The sequence below is a fragment of the Cyanistes caeruleus genome, chromosome 13, assembly GCF_971803275.1.
Source record: "Cyanistes caeruleus chromosome 13, bCyaCae1.hap1.1, whole genome shotgun sequence".
NCBI lineage: Eukaryota > Metazoa > Chordata > Aves > Passeriformes > Paridae > Cyanistes > Cyanistes caeruleus.
In genome coordinates this window covers 3,062,864-3,085,102 of record NC_141713.1, presented here as the reverse complement: position 1 = coordinate 3,085,102, position 22,239 = coordinate 3,062,864, and the positions used below count along the sequence as shown (strand labels likewise).

The 22,239-nt window shown below is 45.1% G+C and overlaps 1 protein-coding gene across 8 annotated transcripts in view; it reads left to right on the top strand.

The window, feature by feature from the left end:
* Positions 1-22,239, top strand: part of ASB7 (ankyrin repeat and SOCS box containing 7) — an 84,742-nt gene that overhangs the window by 54,975 nt on the left and 7,528 nt on the right. For 4 of the 8 annotated variants that reach the window (XR_015275954.1, XR_015275952.1, XR_015275949.1 and 1 more), the window contains 3 exons: positions 12,636-12,753; positions 13,124-13,263; positions 13,695-13,751. The gene's annotated coding sequence lies outside the window, so the exon portion shown is untranslated. Of the gene's footprint in view, positions 1-12,635; positions 12,754-13,123; positions 13,752-15,598; positions 17,480-21,449; positions 21,788-22,239 lie in introns of those variants that run through there. The other 4 variants (XR_015275950.1, XR_015275951.1, XR_015275955.1 and 1 more) reach the window with 4 other exon arrangements.

Here is a 22,239-nt window from a genome sequence, read left to right as displayed (position 1 = left end):
TTGTCCCTGCAGATCCACACAGGATGTTCTTGTGGGCTTAAAGAACCTCTGAGGAGGCAGAAAGCTGGTTCTTTCTGGAGGGAGAAAGCATGAGAGACAGACTGTATTGAAAAGAGAAAAAGGACCCTCAACTCTCCCTAATTTTCAACAATGCTGCCAGTAAAAGAGAGTTCCTCTGGTGGAATCAATCTCTTGCAGCCCTGGTGGGTAGGAGCTGCTTTGGGTAACTTTGGTGCTTTCTTGGAAGTGTAGAACAGATGCCAAAATAATTAATTCAGTGTAAGAAAACTCAAAGGTGAATTAAAAACCTGCTTCATCTGTACCATCCCTCTTCTCTGCCTTCTCTGGGGAGTTTTGGCATCCATGAGATGGCCCTGCAGCCCCCTGCCAGGCAGGTAGAGTCAGTCCCCTGCAGTATTTCACAGCTCCCCTCTTCCATTTTCCCCCCCTTCTTTACACTTAGAGATGAGCCTGGATTTACCCCTTCCTGACTCTTGATAATGCTGATCAATGGACCATCTCAGCCATGTGTAGTGGGCAGAACAAAAGCTCCTGAGTGTTCAGATCCACCTCCAAACTGCACAGCTTGAGCCCATCTCCACGTTTAATTACTCCAGACCATTCCCATGTGTCTCTGGGAAAGATGCGTCCCCTCATCTCTGTATCTCCTTAAAAATTCTATCAATTGCCATTTTTCTAAATCCTTCTATCAAAGAAATCCTCTCCCCTCCCTCCTAAATCTCTTGCACTTGGAACTTCAGGGAACAGAGCAGATGCAGTTTGATGCCCTCATCCAAACTAATGATTTGTTTCTGGCCGAGAACACGTTACCATCAAGGGGTTTTAATATTCTGCAGAATTTAGTGGAGGCCAATGGAGTAGGAGGGGGGTTAGATGCTCTGCCTTTGCCAAGATGTTTATGCAGCAGGAATGTTATTTATGTAAATCTGGAAGCACTCTTGAAGCGATAGCCTCGCTCTTGCATCTCAGACTTTTTTCATTAAGTCATTGATCTTCCTTCAAAAAAAAAATTATATTTTTTTTTAAATAAAAAAAAATCCCTCTGAAAACCTAAAACTCAAACATTAAAAGTACTTGGGGAAAAATATTTACTGCATAACTGTTCCAAACTACCCACATTATAGAGACCACAGCAATTCCTGAAGAATGCCGGGGTAACAACTGCTGGATTCGGGGTTTCACACATCCGCTCCCCTCTTCTTCAGCTGCTTCCTTTCGCCTTCTAAATGAAGTTATTGCCTGTTCCAGCATCTCACTGTCCTCTTTGGGGTCAGCCTGTTTCACCTAAACAGGCCATGTACAGACACTAAATTAAAATATGAAATATAGGAAGTCCTGATGCCTGAAGTGTGTGTACAGGGGATGAGCACCATCCTCATCTCCAGGCTCTTCCTTTCTCACCAGCACAAAGCTCTGCAGAGACCATGTTTCTTGCATGAAGCAAACAGATTCTGGCACAGTTCAGTTTGTGCTCCTGGCTTTTTTCTTTAAAGATGTGCTCTCCTTGTAAAGTTTTTAACATTTTATAAATTTCCTCCCTGTACATAACTGCTGCTCACAGATTTGTCTGTTAAAACCCAGAATCTAACAGGAAAGTTTATCAGGATGGATTGAAGGGCACTTCAAGGTAGGGGAAATCAGGCCAAAGTGTCCCAGCAGAGCTGCCTTGGCCCATCGAGTGCTCATTGTATATATCCATGTGATGTGTATATATCCATATATATGGATACCCATATCCATGGGAAGACAAGGATATAGACCAAATGAGGTGGTGGCAGGCAGAGAAGGTCTGGATGAAATGTTACTCAGAAGCCAGGGCATGTGTGAAGCTTCACAAATTCAGTCTCAGCTGCTTTCCCTGGACTGACACGGATAAACAACTTGCAAGGGCACTTCTCCAGAGCCCCATTAAGAGGTTTAAAAAATATCTCCAAAAAAGGCTAGTGGCAATTTTGGATCACTGTATGGATACACTGAGAAGGATCAGCAACTGGTGATGCTGTGACCTGCTCACTGCACCTTCAAGTGAAATTCCCACTGCACAGAAGACTCTCCATGGGCAGAATTGTTCTGCACACTGTGGAAGTCAGGAGCTGGAAAGAAGTGGATGCTGTGTTTCAGGAATTTGAATGTGATGATTTCCACCTAAGAACAGTTAACCTGTGTTCTGCAGCCAGCAGGACACTGATGCTCTGTGTTAATTTAGTGCGTATGAGGAAGCAGCAAGTCTGATAAACAACACATTCCTGAAAACCAATAGCATGAAGCACTTGTGGATGGAAGGCAGCAAGGACTGGAATACTCTGGGAAATAACACTGATCAATAACGTCAGCAGCTCAGGTCAGAGTGGAGTTTAGTCTGCACAACTCTGATTTCTGATTAATTGGGAAACTCTTCCTTGGCATGTAATTCCTGTGACTCTATGCAGATAGTTCACCTCACTTATCTTTTGGGGATTTGCATTATCTGTACCAGCAGCAGAATTTGACCATATCTGATCCTCTCAGAACCCCAGCCAACCCAATGGCAAAATATAAACATCTGCCTGGAAACAATTTTTGCAGGGCATATATGGTAATGATGGGGATTCAAAGGCAGCAGAAAGGCACCTACAGATACCACTGTGAGCATCCCAGACCACATCTAATGCCTGTTGCTCATAGATTCTTCCAAGTATAGCACATTTGTGAAGCTCACAGCAGTAGCAAAGGCCCTGAAAAAAACTGTGACAACAAGCCAAGTATTAATGCTTTTATAACCCAGCAACCCAGGCAACAGCAACAGGAGTTGTTTTACAGTCAGCACCTGACTGCAGCAACACCATCGACATCCAAGTCTGACCAAAGCTGAGAGAGCACAGGGAAATATCTTGGATCCCCCATTAATTAGCCCTCTGTGTTTTGTGGTTTTGCATCCCAAAGCTTTACTTTCAGCACCGGAGGACAGGAGTGCTATGGGCTGGACCTGCAGAGGTTGGCAGATCACACCAGATGTGCAGCTGCCTTTAAGCTCCAGCCATAGAGCTAAAATTGGCTTTTAGAAAAGAATGTTAAAAGCAACCAAGATGCATTTTTTATAGCACTTTTTTTTCCCCTTTTTGTCATGTATTTGTTGGGGTTTTTTTCTTCTAATAGCAGGTATGAGACCAATTATCTGCATTTTCTCTGAGCAGTTGTTACTGAGGTTTATTAACATCTGGAGTTTGACCTAGACCATCAGTGTGTGGCACTGGTAGCAAACAGGGTTATGATGTGGCAAGGGGACATTCTTATGTGCATAAAGAATTCTTGGACTCCTTCCTGCTAGGGATGCTTGGATCCCTCAGAGATGGGTGTGGGGTTTATGAGGAGGGGGAGGAGGGGTTACTTGCTGGTTTTTGAGTCTCGATGGGTAACACCCTACCCGTGGGGCAAATAGCAGGCAAATCAGAACCAGGAAGTGATGTGGCACATGCACATGAAAAATGATGGGTGGGGAATGTTAACCAAACTCAAAAGGAACTTGGGATAGGTGCCAGGTCGTGTTCTGGTTCAAGCCCTTTGCTTGGCTCGTAGTTGATCTCCACTCAGTGGCCCACTCAGTAAAACCCATCTCTCTCAGATGCAGTGAGGGGCAGGAAGGAAGTCTCTGGTTGTTTTTGTTTTGAAACCTAGTTTGGACTGGGATGTGCTGGGGACCATTCCTTGGACAATTGATTACTCATGGCTCCTGCATTGCTCAGCACCTTCCAACTCCCTCAGGTCCTTCACCTGAGAGCAGCTCCTGCTCCTGATGTGATGGGAAAGGCTGATCAGCCGTGCCTGCTGAGCTCAGTGCCATCCCAAGAGCAAGGAATGGCCCCGGGAGCCAGTGCTCAGCCAGCAGCTCTAGCACTTCACAGGCTTGAGGGGAAATCTGGAAGTGGCTAGACTTGGAAAATGACTGAGGACACCTGCTGCCCTCACTGGTCATTAAACTTCATGAAGGATGACAAGTTCCTCTTGATGTGCAGTTTTCACTCCAGTGTGACTCCCTGGCCTTCATTGCAGGGAGTCCTTTAGACCCCCAGTGGTGCCAGCCTCCTGTGCCAGTTTAGCCATGATTGTGGAAGATCCAGGTTTGAGGGAATGGTAGATGTCAGGTGTACTTACACAGCTCTGGTTATGAGCCCTGAAATCAATCAGTGCTGGATCACAAATTTTCCAGCTTCCATCTGAGATGTCCTGACATCACCATGGGATGACCAGACCACAGCAATGATCAAGCCCTGCATCCTCTCCTGAGAACCTGGGCTTCAGGAGGACCTGGAAGGATTCCCAGATTTCACACAAGATCCACTCCCAGCTTTATTGACTTACCACATCATGTAAAAGGTGCTAAGTGACCACAGCATGAGCCAGGGTTTATCTTCTGAAGAGAATTATTCATTACAATGAAAGATTGTGGATTAAAGAATGTCCTTCAAGAAATGCTGAGTATCTGAGCCCAGGCAAGATATGATTTGATGAAATAATTAAGAAAACATGCCTGGTTTCCTTCAATGAAACATGCAAGCCATCTCTAATTTAGCAAGTAAAATCTCTAAATGTTATGTAGAGATTTTACTGCCTGGATTCTAATTTTTCACAGCTGTAAACAGAAGACAAAGGGTGGTGGAAAAAAAAAGTCCTAAGTAGGAAGGAAGAGGTGTGTGATCAGAAAACCTTTGGCAAGTTAAGAGGATTAAGAAAGGCCCCAATGTTCTGATTTTAAGTTCTCTGAGTTGGACTAACATCATGGATTAGATTTGGGTGGTTAAGAGGAAGAAAATACCTCATTAAAAAGAAGCAATTGGGTTTAAAGTTGTTGTAAGACAATGGCTGAAACAGCTCAACTGGAATGGTCTCGCTTGCTTAATTCTGGGGTTTTGTGTGTGTTTTAACACCCTCCCCCACCTCTTCACTCCCATCCTAAAACCCTGCAGGATTTGCCTTATAATATATTACTTTCATTCCTTCTGCCCTCTTGGTATTGCTGTATTTGGGATGTGTTGAGCTCAGTGGAGCCGGGCTGGTGTCAGGGAATCTTTGGAATGGACACTGTGAATGCTGAAAATTGGCACTGGAAAAATAAGAGTTCGGTCTTATTCTTATCCAATTATTTCAAGTCCACATCTTCCTTTCCAAAAAAAAAAAAAAAGAGTTGGATTTTTACACCCTTCCTCTTTTCAAGGTAGTACACTAGTGGTAAATAAGGAGATGATCACTGCAGTGGGATTAAACTTTGCAGGTGAGGAGGGAACTAAGGGCTGAACACTGCCACCCTTTTCCCAGCTTTCCGAAAACACCCACCAACAAAATTGTGGGAAAATCGGAGGAGTATGTATTTCTGAGGAAAAGTGGAATAAATACAGATCTGAAAGAGCAGGAGCAAGCAAGGCAGTACAGCTAGAAGGCAGCCAGCAGGATGTAGGGTAGTAAAGAGCCAAGCAAAAACCAAAACACCCTGTGTCTGTGATCCCCTTTCCTGAGATATCACCTGGGAACTGTGATTCCTAGTGCTGGTGGAAGGTTCCTGTGGCAGGAGTTTAAAGCTCTCAGGTGGCTCCTTGAGGAGTGTTTACTTGTTCTTGGAACCCAGCAGGAGAAGAGTTGAGAGTACCATGGCTTGTGCAGGTGTGAGTCCTGTTGGCATCCTCCCACCTGGAGCTCCATCCAAGGAGGAGATCAGTCCAAGAGGTGCCATAACGCTCCTTGGTTAAGCAGTTTTGGGTTTGAAGGGGATGTGTTTGCTCTTCCCATTGGCACGTGCTGGCCTCTCTTCCTTTGGACCATCTGTGTCACCTCTGCTGCTTCCTCCTGTCCTGCCCTCCAACCAGGCAGGCTTTTTTCATTTTCACACTGAAGGCAGCTCAGTTCCTCCGAGAGCAGCTCCCTCAGCCATTGCATCTTGCCAATGGAAAAAGTGACACTAAAAATAAACTTGTTTCGGAAAAAAGCAAAGGCAGCTTCCAACAATCCCCAACTAAAGAGGAAAAAAAGAAAGCAAACCACCATCAGCCCAGTCTAGACAGCTGCACTAGGTGGAGGCAATAACAACCAAAAGGAATAAATTAAACTGTGGTTAAGGGGAGAATTTGTCTCCCCTGATTGCAAGACAAAAGAAACCCAACTCCTTGTTTGCAGAAAGAGATGTTTGGGAATTTCTCAGGCCAGCTGAGGGCCTATTAGAGTGATGTGAACTGGAAATGGAGCTGAGGGCTCTGGCTGGTTGCACGACCCGACTCCGGACCACACACAACACGCGAGGCTTTGACGAGGCAATGAGTAGTGGTAGGTGACAAAAGCATCTGTTATTCCACTGGGGAACAAAATGGACTTGGGCTGCGTGGCCTCGGCACCATCAGTGCTGGCAACGGGAGGAGAACGAGTCCCTCTCCTTGCAGATGTCTTGAGCTGCTTCTCAAAAGTGCCCAGCAGCTCTAGCTGCACCAGAAATTGATGGATGTGAGTTGTGACCGTGGTCTGAAAATCCACAGGGTGATGGATTCCTCCTTTTTATCCTTCCAGTTGTGATCAAACCAAAGGCTGGGTCCTGCCTATGCTCTGGGTGGATTTTTCTTGTTTATTTTTGGGTTATTCCTGCACAACTGGCAGAGGTTTGTGCTTTCTGTGTCCCAAAGCTTACCTGTATGTACTTGTGCCACACCAGTTTTTACTCTTTTACTTGATTTGAGGTGGGCAGGCTTTCATCCTGTATAAGTGCTCATGGAGACTCCAGTGGGAAAACTTTACTATATTTGTTTATTTCTTAATGTCTAAGGAAGCAACTGAAAACTCACCTAAAGAAACATCATGGTCATTTTTTCAATTCTCTTTCTCCTCTTAATGAAATTTATTGTTGGTTTGTGCACGATCTGTGGTGTAAAAATGAAATATCTATTCCAGAGGGGGCATTAAAACATGGAAAGAAAATCTGAATGTTTTTGATTTAGGACCTGTACCTGGGGCCTGGCTGGGCATTGGTTCCCATCCTACATCAGACAGCAGAGGGAGAACCTGCAGGGTATCACACTTTGTGTCCTCTGTCTGGACCTGGGCAGCTGACATAAAAACAGGGCCAGCTCACCTGCCTGTAGTCACTAAGGGTCACTTGGCATTTGATAAAAGCCCCAGTGCTTGCCCCAGTGTCCAGCCTGAATTCTGCTTTGTTTATTAAGATTTTTCCTACATGAAATTCATCCCATGATTTCAGCTGAAAGTTTTCTCTCCCTTTCCCACAGCCTTGCACTGCAGAGGGGCTGCATTTCAGTGGTAAACAAATGGTGGGGAGTCTTGGTACAACCAATTAGTAAAATAGCTTAAAAATGCTGACAACCAGCTGGGAAAAAAGGGTCTGTAGTTGGTTTATTTATTCACTGCCTGGAAGCTTCCTTTTAAAATTGAATTATTGATTAAAATTGGGTTGTTTCAAGGTAGTAGCTGTTTACAACCAGACACACACAGCCAATAAAATCCCAGCACCTTGGCTCAGCAGGAATTTGGTGTCAAATCAAACCTGTTTGAGAACTCAGGGGGTGTGGTGGTATTTCTAAGCCCCAGCAAGAGCATTGCTGGCATAAGAGGCAATTGGAGAGGTTAAACTCAAGGAGTTTGATGTTCAGGGAGGTTTGGTGAAGTGTCCCTGATCATGGGTTTGGTTCTGGTGAGTGGTCTGGATTTTTTTGCCTGGGATGTGGTAACATCACAGAAATGGGGTGAGTTGGCTTGGGCTTGTCTTCTTCCTGTGCCAGGCAGATTTAATCAGTCATGTTGGGGGTTTTGCCTGCTTTCCCAAGGAAATGAGCCTGATATGAGCATGTAATCTCCATCAGCCCAGATTCTTTTCCCCTTGTGAAACTTTGCACTGCCGCAAAATACCTGTTGGTTCTGTGAGAGCCAGGGGCTGGGGTGAGGTGAGAGGTCCATGTACCATCCCACCAAGGGACCAGCTGTTGCTGCATCCTGGTGTGAGGCTCCAGACAGACAGGGAGCATTGTGGGTGCTCCAGCAAAAGAAGATTTACTTAGGATTTGCTTTCTACTTTGGCATAAAGTGACCTGAGATGCACAGCCACAGAAAATCCCTGCCTCGACAAGTGCCACTGCTGACAGGAACATTTGGATTAAGTATTTATGTCTGCCTGGAAGGAGCCAGACTGCTGAGGGCACACAAGCTCACCTGAACATCACAGGCCAGCCCAGGTTTTCTGGTGTAAAGGGGAGCCCAGGACGATCCCAGCGATAATAAATCCACCCTGTGCAAATAGAAAATGAAAGACGGGAGGTTCTTCCCGGCTGCTCTGCAAACACTGAGCAGCCCTGGGAGCTGTGGGAGCCTGGCTCAGCCACAGCCTCCACTGTCCCAGCCACAGGCAGCAGGCAACCCAAACAGGCTGAGGCTTGATAATCATCAGGATGGGTCTGTATGAGGAGTGGATTAAAGGCATCGTGCCACTGCTCTCCCACCTGATCTGCTTCCTCCTCCCCTGCCCCTTTTGATGTTTGCTTTCACAGTGATTTCTTACAATGTGAAATTCATCCTGGGTTTAATGGTTTGGGGATGATGTGGTTTTTCAGATGAACAGGACAAGGATGTAGAGCTCTGAAAGATGTCTCTGCTCTTTATCAGCGATTTCTTTCAAGTACAAAACTCTTTTTCTTTCCCTTTTTGTTCTGCAAAGGTGGATTCTTCCCCTGCTCTGTTTACTAATTAAAATTTAGTTGGTAAAGAATAAGCATATTGTCCCTGCCAGGGTTTGATCTATTGTTATTAGGGCTCTGCGTTGTTACAGATGAGATCAAAGAATTTAATTTATGATGGGTGGATAGGTCAAGTTCAGTCGTCTGAAGCGAGTGCAGGGCAGAAAGCACAGTCAGACAATGATGTCTTAAGCAGCAGCCCAGGCAATAAGTTCTTCCTTGTAATACAGCCCCACTTTCTCCAGTTTTGACTCAAGAAAGTCAAGCTGTCCTCTGGATATAAATACTTGAGGACAGCTGGATACAGTGTAAGATGCCCCCTTTTAGTATGGTATCAGCAGCACCCGAGGAATCCATGGTTCAAGACAAAGGAAAAATCCTGGGGCCATGACTGTGCTTGAGCCATCCCAGTTCTCAGGTTTGCATTGTGTCTGAGTGCCTGCTGCAACTTCCTGTGATATTTCTAATGTGTTTTTAAAATATCCCTTGAGCTCACAGCAAGAATCTCTAATTAAGACCCAAAGTTGATGCTGCAAAGCCTTAGTCACACCCTAATAACAAAAGGGGAATGGGGTGGGGGGTGAACAAATTTATTGGGTCTGCTTATGGTCTCTAGCTGCAATATTTTCCTTGAACTGTGCTCAAAGAGGAATGGGTTGGATTATTTCCATTTCATCTTTATTTATTGCACATCAGTGTGTGCAGCGCTGTTATGAAACCAAGCAAGACACCCACCTCTCCCCTATGCCTATGGAAACCATGAGGACTGGCCTGAGATGAGTGACTGGGGAGCAGTTTCTGGGCTCTGTTTTTGGGACATGTCTGTGAATGCATGGCTCACATAGCTGGATACGTGGGGTGTGCTCTCCCTGTGTTCTGCCCAGCTGGAGCTGGAAGCTGTTTTGGGTGGGAACCACATCTCCCTGTGGCTGTCTGGAGAGCGCTCAGCACACCAGGGGCTGGTGGAAGAGGCAGGACAGCTCAGGGCTGTGCCTCTGCCTGGAATGGAGCAACAGGAGGTTCCCTGTCAGCTCCGTCCCTGGGCTTTGCCTCTCCGTGTTCATTTCTCTGTCCCACCAAGTGCTGTGGTTTCTCTGGGCCAGGCAAACTCCTGACAAGGCAGCAAAGCTGAAGCCTTTGTGTAAGAGCCAAATGCAAAATGTCACTGGTTTGAAACAACAAAATTCCTTTCCCTGACCTGCTTCATGGAATATGAGGAAACAATGTCAGGGCTCCATGGATGGGTTTCTATGGGTGAGCACCTCCCTGCCCTGCTGAGGTCACTCGCTCAAAGGCTCCATGTTTTCCCTGCTCAAGAAGTTTTGGGTTTTACAAAAGTCCCCATCTAAAGACCCCATGGTGCCTTTTCCCTCACAGGGTTTCTGCTCCAGGCCCTTGTGCCTTGGCTGCTGTTTCTTGTCCAGCTTGGTGGTAGTTTGAGCTTGTCATGTATCCTTTTTCTCTCTGTCCACTCCTGCTCCCAGGCTGCAGCCTCTGTTCCTCAGTTGTGCCTGGCATTGTGGCCATGATCAGGGAACTCATCTGGCCCTAAAAAACCAGAACAGTGGAAGTTTCTCATAATTTGGTATGGGTTTGTTTGGTTATTTTGAAGTGAGGGCAGTTCCTCAGGCTGGCTCAGTGTGGTCACACACAGAGCAGGGGATGCTCAGGGGGTACCTGGTACCTGCATCTCAGCTGAGCTCCCACCCATGCTCTGGGCTCAGGAGATTGGCCACAAACCCTGTGTGCTGCAGAAACACTTTCTTCCAGTGGCTGGTCAGAGGAGTCAGAGGATTGGCAGTGGCACTTCAGCTATAGCAAGACAACAGAAATATATTCAGATCCTGGTAACACCCTTGGATCATGATTTGCCTTTTTCAGTGGCTTTTTCTTCCTTTGACACTGAGAGGTCAAACTCTGTGAGGTGTAAGTGCAGCTGCACAGCCCCACACTGCTGCTTCGCTTCGGGAAAGGTTTGGTCAGGGCTCTCCTCCTGTTGTTTTCCATTTTCTCATTCATCCATTCCTTGACTGATATTCCACAGCTGTAACAGGGCAATATTGGAAGAGATGATGGCATTTTTCTCAGGGCATTTTTTAACCCAGTGAGAAGCTGTAAATATGTGATACCTCAGAGTGCCCTTGTAAATCTTGCAGCCCATGGGCTGGATCCAAGAAGCTCACACAGTCTGGATCAGCCTCAGGGGTGCTCACACACATCGTGTTGCTCATCCAAACCCAAACCCCAGCACTCTTAAAATTTTCTCGTTATGGCTCTGACTTCCAGTCAGCTTGGAAGCTTTAAAAGGGGAACTGGTGGGTGGTACAGTGTCTGTCTTAGTGTCTTCCTTGCATTTACTGCCTCTTCCTTTCTGGAATAAAAGCTCCAGTTTTATTTCTCATGACTTTACAATGCATCATCTTGGAAATCAATCTTTCCCTTCAATTTACTTAATAATGCTGTCAAAAGTCATCAGCTAGAAAGCATTTGGTGGCAAATGCAAGAAAACTTTTTAAATCTCTCCATGATGAGCGAAAGGGACAAAGAAAATCTTTTACAACTTAGTTTCTCTGTCTCAGTGAAATAAAAACAGCCCCCAGAGAGGCATTAGTAACTGTTGAGAACCAATATTTACATGTAGTAATTTATCTTCATGTTTATAGAAACCACAATTAAATATTTTTTTTTAAAAAAAAAAAATCTCCAGAAAATTATAATTAGAGATCTGTGGCCAAATTTTTTGGGGAGGGAGTTAAAAATTATTTTTCTAAAAAGGCTGTTTAATGTCTAGGGATTTGTGTTTGTTTCTGTTGACTAATCTATAGAGTAAACTGCCCAGGCCCCGAGGTGACTCACGGGCTGTGCAGATGGTGAGATTTGCTCTGGGCTCTCCACGTTCCTCCAGGAGGAGGAAGAGCTGGTTCCACCTCCTCATCCCCTGCTGCAAAGCCAGAGGGTGTGTGAAAACCCCTCCTGGAGACCCAGCTGCGGGAATCCTGGGTTTTCCAGATAATTACATTTTTGGGAAGCTTGTGCTCTGACCCAATGTGAATGAAACAGGATTAGCTGGGGGCTTCTGGAGGCTGCCAAGGTGGGAGCCAAGGGAGGATGTGGCTGTGGGGGGAGGGAGCAGCTCTTGGAGGACAAAGTAGGTTCTTCTCACCTCTCACTTAACTGTGCATTGCCCAGAAAGACGTGGAGGGGCTGGGGCGTGTCCAGGGCAGGGAACGGAGCTGGGGAAGGGTCTGGAGCCCCAGGAGGGGCTGAGGGAGCTGGGAAAGGGGCTCAGCCTGGAGAAAAGGAGGTTCAGGAGGGACCTTCTGGCTCTGCACAAGTCCCTGACAAGAGGGGACAGCCAGGGGATCCGGCTCTGCTCCCAGGGAACAGGGACAGCACGAGAGGAAATGGCCTCAAGTTTCACCAGGGGAGGTTTAGTTTGGATATCAGGGAAATATTCTTCACCACAAGAGTTATCCAGCATTGGAACAGGCTGTCCAGGGAAGTGGTGGAATCATCATCCCTGTAGGGATTTAAAAGTCATCTGGATGTGGCACTTGAGGACATGGGCCTTGGCCATGGTTGGGCTCAATGACCTTAAAGAATTTTTCCAACCTTAAAATGTCTATGATCTTCTCCAACCTAAATTGTTTTCTGATTCTTGTGGGCTGGACAAGGGGAGCTGTGCTCTGTCTCAGTAATGAACTCTGACTGTCCAGGAAAGCATTTATTTTTGCAAAATTAAAAAGAGGGAGGGGTGGGGGAAATCAATGGATCTGTTTATAGCTGTGTAAAAAAGGCAGAAAAGTTAATGCTGGCATGTGTTCCTTCATTTTCCCAGAGCAAAAACATTTGCAGGATGGTAGTCCAGAGCACAGGTGATAAGTGATCAATACCTTTATTTACATTTTTATTAAGGAATGGCAGGATATGGAGGATGTGAATGTATAGAATCCCTGTGAACACATTATATTCATATGTGGATGCTGTGGGCATTGTATTGCAAAGACTTCAGGAGTCCATCTCTGCAAGTCAGGTAAATATGATGGAGTTTATTTGTTTCAGTACACAAGCAGTTTTCAGAGCACTAGAGTGGACAAAAGCCATCAAAACTCCAGAGTTTTTTCCATTTTCCCCAAACTACTAACAGAGCTGAACTTTTTTCTAGTCTAAGTAGCAGAGTCCCCCCCCACCATGTACAAGGTCAGCCCCCATCCAAACCCACGTTATGTCACACCCATGATATGCCACCTGAAAATCAGCTTGAGCAAATCTGTCTTGGTCTGGGTGAAGTGAAAAGCTTTGGGAAAAATCATTCCAAAATGCAAAGGATTTCCTGTGGTTTTTACTGACAATATCTGCCTTAAAATGGAGTGAGCTCTGCTGTGGGTCTCTATCTATTCCAGCTGCAGTGTTATGGCACGAGCATGGAGGCACAGTCCCAGGTGGAAATGCTGCAAGGAGTGAGAGCACAGGGGTGGCCTGGCAGTGGGCAATACCATGGAGAGAAGTGGTTGGGCCAGGGAAGGGCCTGAATGTTTCAACTGCAAGTATATTTAATGTTTCTGCTTTGAAAAGAATTTCCTAGGATTTTCATTCATCAGTTTGCCTGGTTTTTAATGGGAATGAGGGTGGTTACCTGACTGTTCTGGGCTCAGGCTGATGGAGGCACTGAAGATAATCACTGCTGTGGTTGAGGCTTCACCAATAATCTCTGCCTGGAGCTGAGTGAAGTTACAAACACTGCCTGGTTTTCTGATATGGGCAAATGCTTTATTTTCCCTCTGTTTTATGAATTTCCTTAATGTGTGTTGATGCTATATGTTATTAAAATCGATTACCTCCTTCACTTATTTCCTCTGCTCTGGACTCAATTACTTGCTTTTCTTTTTTCTTTTTTCTTCTTTCTTTTTTTTTCTTTTTTAAGTAGGTTGAAGCTGATATGACAGAAATAATATCCAATCTCTATTTCTTAAGATACAGGACCAGTCTATCAGGCTGTTGGCACAAAACAACAATTGTTTTATTGTTGGGGTAAGTAAATAAGAACAAGAAGTCTTAAGTATTGGCATATGTTGATACTTGGCCAAAAAGGTCTCTAAACAATACATTTTCTATTCATTCCAGAAACCTCATACTCTGTTATTTCTCATTTAATGCTGTTGGCAAATACCCATGTCACCATCTAATTTTGACTGTAGTTCAACTTTTTTAGTGCAAAGCTAATCCTCATTATAGCTGTAAACATGTGTTTCATTTGGCCTCATGTTCATGTGCTAAAGTGACAAAGGCAATCGAGGGTTTCTATCAGGAATGGAGATGTACAGGTAAGTGTTTTGTTCCATCTGCTTCATCTTTCACACAGTGAAAATCAGCCCAGTTGCTTAATAGGGAAGAATGTTTTTATAAGCCTCTCTGTATTCTCTGTTTCCTGCTCTGCATCTTTTTTTCAGACAAGTGGGACAGACCAGGGAGAAAAAGAACAAGTGACTATGAATAATCACAAAAGCCATCAGGATCTGGTGTAGCAGCTCTGTGTGTGTCTCCTACAGCTTTATTTGCTTTTCAGAGACTGATAAATTTTAACTCTTATTATTCATAGAATGTTTTGGGTTGAAAGGGACCTCAAAGATTATCTTGTTCCAACTCCCTGTCACTGGAAGGGACACCTTCCACTAGGCCAAGTTGCCCCAAGCCTTGTCCAACCTTGAAAATTTCCAGGGATGGGGAAGCTACAGCTTCTCTGCCCAGCCTGGAGAGTGGCTTTGCAAATACAGTTATTTCAATGTGCCTCAGTTTACATGGAGAGTAACAAATTTGGTCCCTATTGAGACCCTACTCAAAGTGACTCTGCTCTAAAATAAGACCTCTTGTAAGGGGATCACAAACCAGCATCCCTTTAGTCAAAATTCACTTTCAGGTAATTTTATTTAGTAGTTTCTAATGGCAAAATTCAACCTGACTTCCCTGCCCCCAGCAGAGCACGTGACAAACTGTTTAGCAAAATGATCTGACTCATGGAAGCCTGGCAGTGACTAAACTGAGGTTGAAGTGTTGTCACCAAACTCCTTAAAATGCAGCATCATAAAAACAGCAGAAATCCCTGAGCCATCAGACCTGAGTCAAATGGGAGCAGACCTGGTTTCTCTGTGGTTTCTGTCTTTAGGATAGAATAGGGTAGGGTGGAGTAGAATATTTTCTGTTGAATGGGACCTACAATCATCTACTCCAACTGCATCATCTAGGCCAACAATTCAAATTATTCTGCTGATGCTCCTGGTTGAAGTGTAGCTTTGTGTTGGCTCCTTCACTAAGTACTGCCAAGTCAAAGCTCAATAGGAATAGGTCAAACAGAGGGAGGAGTTTGGGGGCACAAGGTGGAGGCAGAGTTTTTATTTATTCCTGGCTGTGGTCTGCAGTGGGATGGGTTCTGCTTGGTGGTGCCAAAGGGCTCCCAGCCTACAGCAGTAGTGCCCAAATAAATCTTCTGAAGGATTCCCAGTCAGACAGAGCCCATCTGCTTGGACTGGGGGAGTACCACAACTTCAGCAGCTGGCAGCTCCATCAGAGTTTGTCTGTGCTAAAAGAAATATACTTTGCTACAAGATATTTTTCTATATTCAAACACACACTTGAGCCACAAATGTTTCTCTGTGCTTGCCTACACCAACAAGTCACAAATTGTCCTCTTGTATTTAAATAGAGCCCAAATTCAATCCATACATTCCCAGTCATTATCACCCCATTATCCTTTCTCCTTTTTGCTATTTTTCTCACCAAGCAGTGGTAAACCCCAGGCCCTCTCTCAAACATGTGGTTGATATAAGAGGAGAGAAAAGTTATTTTCAAATATTAAAATGTTTTTAAATACTGTTTTATAGCAATCATGGTCATCTGCAAGAAATCAGTTTTCAAAGAAGCGTTTGATGGACTGACAATCATTTGAGCCCAGGATGAGATGAAATGGTCCAATTCAAACTGGATTTGGACTCACTTTTCTGGAGAGCACATGAGTTTAGAAGAGATTGATGAAGCTGAATTTTGAAACTATCAATTTTGTGTTTGAAGCGTGTTGGGATCCAGGCTGGCTGTGAGGATCAGAGAGCTGGGAGCTTAAGAGGATGGAAGGAGGTGGCTTCCTCTGGAGAGTGGGCAGCACTGAGGAGGAATGATTAAATGGTATCAGAGAAGTCATCCCCTCTTTCACCAGACTTTTACTACTTCCACCCTATTTCTGGGACAGGGTGTCCTGTGAAGGGCCAGGAGCTGGACTCCATGATCCTTGTGGATCCCTTCCAGCTCCAAATATTCTGTAATTCTATGATTTTGGTGCATTTGTTATGCAGCGTTTATTGTTCTCTAATGCACTCAGGATGTTTGTTTCCTATGTGCTTCAATTTACACTTTTTGCTATGAACTGCATTTTGTTTAATATATGTAAGGAACTTTCAATATTAAGTTTCAATGTGTTAATATGGAAGAAAATCAAGAAAACTCTTTCTTGGATGGAATTCATCAGGTCCCCAGCTGGGATGGTTGCATTTTAGGTTGCTGTGGCTCCCACAGTGGGAGAAACCTCCTAGATTTTCCATAATTTATACTGTTTATACTGAATATCCAGGCTCAGAAGCAGAAATAACTTGGGGTTGTTAGGATTTTTCTGGTCTTATTTTCTTGAATACCAGTAAGGAACAGCCAAGGCCTTGGTGATCAAGACCCAACAGTGGCGCTGCTTTAAAAATCATTCAGGCTTTTCAGGTGTCCAACTTCCAAACTACTTAGGGCACAAGGGGAAATGTAAACATTGTTCTGTTATTCAACCTACTACATGAGAGCATTGAGTTTGACAAGGCTCCAGGTACCCCCATGTCCCGTCCTGAGCGAGATCAGACGCTGATATCCCTCCCTGTGACATCCAATCTGGCAGGTTTGTTTTCACTCTAACAATTGGCCACTGTAAATGTTGGTTACGCTGCTTCGTGCCTGCCCTGCCAGAGCTGCTTCCAGGAGGGTTTCACTGCCTTTCTCAGCATTCAAGCTTGTAGGAGTTTTTTCTGAAATACAGTCAGGATGTATTTAAATACAAGTTCAGGTGTGTGCTGCATTTACTTAATCTGTGCAAGGAAAGAGGTGATTTCAGATATTCTTTGGAACTTTGTAAACTTTGTATCAACCCCTTCTTTTTTCTTTTTTTTTGTCCTTTTTTTAAGTAGATATATATCATATTAAAAATTGTGAAACTTTTTGTTATGGAATTGGCCACATTGGATGAGTCTGTTTACAGGGCCCAAAGTTGGTGGCAGAGCATGAGATGAATTTCAGGTTATGCCACAGACAGATTTCACACTGGACAGAGGGTGAGAAATGGAGCTGATGAAGCTGGGAGTGCTCATTGCAGGAACTTGGTAGGGGAGAGGCTGATGAGTTCCAGGATTATTACTGAGCAAAACTCGGTGTCTTTGTTCTACACTGATCAGCAGGGAAAGAAGAGTTGGAGCCATCCCCTCTGCCTCCAGTGAGCACAATCCATGTTTTTACCCAAGAATGGCAAGGCCAGGTCTGGCAAATGCCAATGGTCTGTCTCTGCAACAGCATAACATTTGAAATTCCAATTTAAAATATGAAATGTATATAAGAATTATAAGCAGTAGTAAATGTGCTCTGACCAGGCAGGAGAGGATTACTCCTGATCAGCTGGCAGAGCTGGATGTAGAGCAGGACCCTGGACTTTGGTGTAGTTTGAATTAAGCTGGATTTCTGTATTATATTATTTTTATAGTCTCTTCCCATCTGACAGAGATCTCTGCCTTCTTTGCTGTTTCATACAGTGTTCACAGCTCACTCCATTACCAGGGAACAGTTATGCCATGATGGTTCAGGGCTCCCCAGACTGGGGGTCGTGATGGTCCTGTCCAGTATCTGAGATGAGACAGCTCCTTCCCAAAATCCTATTCTCTCTCTTGCTGCATGGAAAGACTTCTCTGCCAGTCCCAAAAGCAGCAGGGAAGTGTTTCCATCTTGAACAGTTTGCTTCTCTTTATTTACCTTTGGCCTCTGGGTCAGGAAAGCTTAATAATTTCCTTTTTATTAATTTAATCCATAGTTCCTTGTAATTACCATAAATTAAGCCTGCTGGGGGGAAAAACACAGCCAATAAACCAGAGGAACTGCTGGCTTTATGTGGGTAACGTCAGTACCTAGAGGATTGTTTCCTGCAGGTCGGTCCCTTGGTTGTCGTGATTAACTTGAGATCAGCAGAGAGTTTCCCGTCCACCTTTTAAACGAGGCTCGGACATGCCAGGAATTCTGCTAATGCACAGGGCCCTGTTAAAGGCTTAATCTTGGTGTGAAATGAACTTATTCCTGCCCCTGTGCAGGTACTGAGTATTTCCCAAGGGATGTTTCTCTCTGGTTTGAATGAACTTGGAGACGCCAGTGTGTCCTTCCCAATGGCATTCACAGCAGTGAGGTGACAGCAGCACTGCAGACACCTTGGGGTTTGGAGTAGGAATGAAATTAGAGCTTTATTGTCCAAGAACAAAGGAAAATAATAATGTGGATTCACAGGGGGAAATACATGGCATCTGGCAAAGACCCTTCTTTGGTCCTCCTTAGCAGCTCCTTTGGGGTTGGGGCACTCAGAACATGGTGGAGAAAGTGGGAATTAAAACAAGGCCATGGGATGAGAGGCTGCCCCCAGGAGCCTACAGAGGCCCCACTAGTAAAGGGTTGCTGGTTTCCTCTTTGAACTGGGCTGAAGCCAGGCATTCCTGAGTGGCACCGGTCCTCCCAGAGCTGGAGAGGAAACATTCCCGTTTGTGAGCTGTGGAAGTGCATGCCTAAGCCAAAGGTTACCAGGCTGAGGTGATATTTTTGCATTCCTACAATGTCTTAGCTTTTTTAAATTAAATTCTTGCAACATGAGGATTTAATCCCTCCTGGTATATATGGCGTGCGTGTGTGTGCGTGTGCGCGCGTGTGCATTTTTTTTTTCCTACAAAAATTTCATCAGGCAAGTTATTTTTTGTTTTGAAAGTTGGCTCAGCTACAGGGTCAGTAACTTTCCACCCAGAGCCTGTGGAAAGGTTTGGGGTTTGAGGCTGAATAGAGGGTCAAGTTTTAGGGTTGTGCTTGAGTCGAAACTGGATCTGGGGTTGAGAGCCACTAGGGATAAAATCTGTTGAATTGTTCTTGAATCTTTTTTATTAAAAATAGTGGAAATAAGCAGTTTTCCTTTGCCCAAAAGCAGAGTTCTACCACATTGAAAATGGTCCTAAGAAAATTAGTGGTTTCCAGCATGGAATTGGGTTCGAAATCCAATCCCAGAAGGATAAGTTTGGAGTCACATACTCAAAATTAAGCTCCAGCAAAACAAAAAGCATTTTGATTATAGTACTGTGAGGGTGGGGGAGGAACACAGGCTGTGCCCTGATCCTGCTAGCAAGGAGTTGGAAACTTTTTGGGACCAGAAAGGTGCTGTGGGACACCACAAAGAGCTGCAGGCAGAGCCTGGGCTCTGTGTCCTGGGCTCCAAGAGCAGATATTCCAGCTCAGGGTTACTTAAAAGAACTCAAAGCTTTGGCTTTGGAGCCTGGGCTGTGCCTCTGGTTGCTCTGAGCTCATACACTTTCTGCCCTGCTTCTGTCGCCAGATGAAGGTGGTGGGTTTTTCCTGGGGAACAAAGAAGTTGTTAACTCAGGCTGTGGTCTGGTTCCTTTTCCCCTCTGCTGAGCTGCTCTGCCAGCTTTGAAATAATCAGGCTGATTAAACCCACCTACACCAATGCCCTGGAGAAAATACCCACAGTTGCTTCGGCTAAGCCAAGGATCCCCCTGCTCTGGGCATGCACAGGGGACAGCTCTGCACCTGGTCTGAGCCACAGCACAAAGATGAACCAGGACACTGGGACACAAGTGCCCAATTGCTCTAAGCCAGGACTCTAATTTTAAGCATTTACCTTCTACTGAGATGCCCTTAAAAATCTGTCTTGATCATGCTGGAAAGTAACATTGCATTTCTGAGGAGTTTTTTCTCCACTGAACTGTTCTAATACCATGGAAGTGCCCATATGTGCTCTGTTAAACCCTGGACAAGGCTGTGTCCTGGATGAAGGTGTCTTGGAGCAGAGATGCTCAGATAAAATGAGGATCATGATGTTCCCTTCTGGTGTCTGCACAGCTGAGGGCAGCTGGCACAGCCACCTCAGGTTTGCTCAGTGAGGGGAAGGGATGTCCTGAGCTCTCCCTTTCCCTTGGTTCAACAGAGCCAACACGATGGGAGAAAAGGCAGGTTCTGCTCAATGGAGATATCTCTGTTTCACCACTGCTTCCTCCTCTGGAAGAAAAATGATTCCTCCAGGTCTTGACATCTGCTGTTATTTAAAGGATCATCATCATCACCACTCCAGCCCTCCTGGGGCCTCAAGGTATATAAAACCTTATTCTTCCCAAATTTGTGATTGAAAACAGATATTACGTGATGGTGTCCCTTTAAATGCCATGTCAGTGGTGGGAAGCTTATTAATTAATGGTTCTGCAGGACAGAGGCTGGGGCTGACTGGGGAGGGCAGGTGGAAAATTTTAGGTAGATTTTAGCCCCCCTGGGGCAGATGGGTGGTGACCACCTGTGGACATCCTGCAGGAGGAATATGCAGTGCTTGTAGCATTCTGCTGGTGCTGTTATTTGCATTATCCAGAGATTCCCTTGTGACATTTAGCAGTTTTTATTTGGGCTCTGGTGAAAGACTGAGACAGAGGAAGAATTTCTTAGGTTAGCAGACCCCTCTGCTACTTGTCACCCCCATTGTACACCCACGTGCACACCTCTGTGGCCATGGAACCAAGGGAGCAATGGGAAACTGCACCTGGAAGTTTCTCAAAGGGTCCAAGCTGTGGAAAAAGCTCATAAAACACCTCCTTGAAGCCTGTCTCTTGTGGGAGGCTGTGTGTAACCTCCATCCTCACCCTCCATCAGGTGGCTTGGATGGGGGGAGGCTGCAGCTACAGACACACTCTCGCTGTAACAGATCCACACTGGGAGGACCCAGCAGCTCTCACTGTGTATTTAGAGTTTGCAGGTTCAGTGGTGATGGTAATTACTGATTCACAGGGTGGGAAGGCCATGGCAGAGGTGACCCAGAGATGCGGTATCTTCCCCATCCCTGGAAGCGTTCAAGGCCAGCTTGGACAGGGCTTGGAGCAGCCTGGAGGTGTCCCTGCTCATGGCAAGGGGTGGAATGAGATGGGCTTTAGGGTCCTGTCCAACCCAAACCATTCTGGGATTCATCTAATTTTAAGTGCCTGAGAAGTGAAGTATTGTTCTGAAGGCAAAGAAAGGAGGCTGTGTGATCAGCCTGCTGTTTTGATTACCTCCTTTAGCAATACTTTCTGTTAATTAAAATTTGGATTGTTCAACTCAGTGCAAGACCTGCCCCAGCCTCTCCTCATTCACCCTCCATGTCCTTGCACCCTCATACCCACAGAGCAAGTTTTAAGACTTTAATGATTGCTGAGTTATGGTGCTTGAAGTTGGTTGGTTTGACACAGAGCCATGAGTTTTCACCCTTAGGGACATTGGGTTCCTTTCTCTTTCCACATCCAAGGTATTTGTCTTGTGTGGATTTGCCCTTGGGAAACCAATTCCTTTGAAAGGCACCAGGAGTAGTTCTAAGTGACAGATGTCCCACGATTGGACTGTGCTCTGATGTTCTATCACCTTTACCTCCCTCCACAGGCTCTCAGCAAAAAACCTTTCAATTGCCAGGGCAATAAAAGATGTCAGGGGTGATTAAAGATGTGGAAGCTGGTGCTCTGTATCTCCATGCAGCCAAGTCCTTCTGATTTTCCTCGCTCCCACTGGGACAGAATTTTCCAATATTGAGTACCAGCCTCCAGCACACCCTGAGCAAGAAGAGGGTGTTGAGAACCCGGCTGGATTCAGTCACACCTCTCTGAGCTCCCTATTCCCATCCATCTGACCACATCCATCCCTGCAGTGCTGGGTGTCCTGTCCCTGGGCTGAGCTGGGAGCGTGTGGTCCTTGCACACTGCCTGGAGTATTGCTTACATATGGTATGTTTTCCATGCAAAATGGCTTTTTAAGAAATAAGGGTTTTTAAAACGGACTAAAAAATTTTTACCGGGGCATCTGGTATTGGAAATATTTGAAAACATTGAAATTTTTTCTTTCTTGGCAGTGAAAACAACCCAGCTTCTTTCCCACTGCAGTCCAAGAACTATTGAATATGTTTTAAAACAGATCGTTTGGGGGGTTTATGTAACTTTTTATGGTTCTGAACAGAAGACACTTTTCTCTTTAGAACTGGTTCAGAATCCTAAATTATAGTTGTTGATTTCTTGGCTTATGGGGAGCTACGTGATTTACACCAGTTAAGAATATCAGAAAGCTTCAAGAAACCTTTGAAAGCACAAACCAGAGGAAGATGAGCTTTTGTTTTCCTTCACAGATATTCATATCCTTGTTGCAGACTATGCCTGGATTCACTCCATTGCTGTTGTGAACC